The sequence below is a fragment of the Haliaeetus leucocephalus genome, unplaced genomic scaffold (assembly GCF_000737465.1).
Source record: "Haliaeetus leucocephalus isolate CR32 unplaced genomic scaffold, Haliaeetus_leucocephalus-4.0 Scaffold250, whole genome shotgun sequence".
In the NCBI taxonomy this organism is placed as follows: Eukaryota; Metazoa; Chordata; class Aves; order Accipitriformes; family Accipitridae; genus Haliaeetus; species Haliaeetus leucocephalus.
In genome coordinates, this window is record NW_010972686.1 from 1 (window position 1) to 423 (window position 423).

Sequence of the window (423 nt, forward strand, 5' to 3'; positions counted from 1 at the left end):
CATTATAATGGACTTTATTCTTACAGAGCAGTGTAGTTACGTTAAATTTGTAATTCAAATGGTAGTATGTATTAAAATTGCTTGTTTGATAGCTGAATGTGGTGAAACCATGCTGCAGTTCCTAGGGGTGTTGTGTGCCCCTGGGTGGAATCAAGTGGGCCTTTCTGTTCACATCTGGGAAATCTGGCATTTGGGCCATATGCCCTTAGCCCATTCATCCATGACAAAAATCTAGCCTGTCTGTCAGTCTAAAGACTGGTTCTTTGGTGCTCCTAACTTCCATAGCATCTGCTGAGGCTCTTTGAAGCACTTAATTTTATCAGCAGATGAATGAAGCACTTCATATTATTAGCAAATGAAACTCTCCAGCACTCCTGTGAAATACAGGTTTTTTGCTCCCATTTTAGGGGCGTAGACAGCATT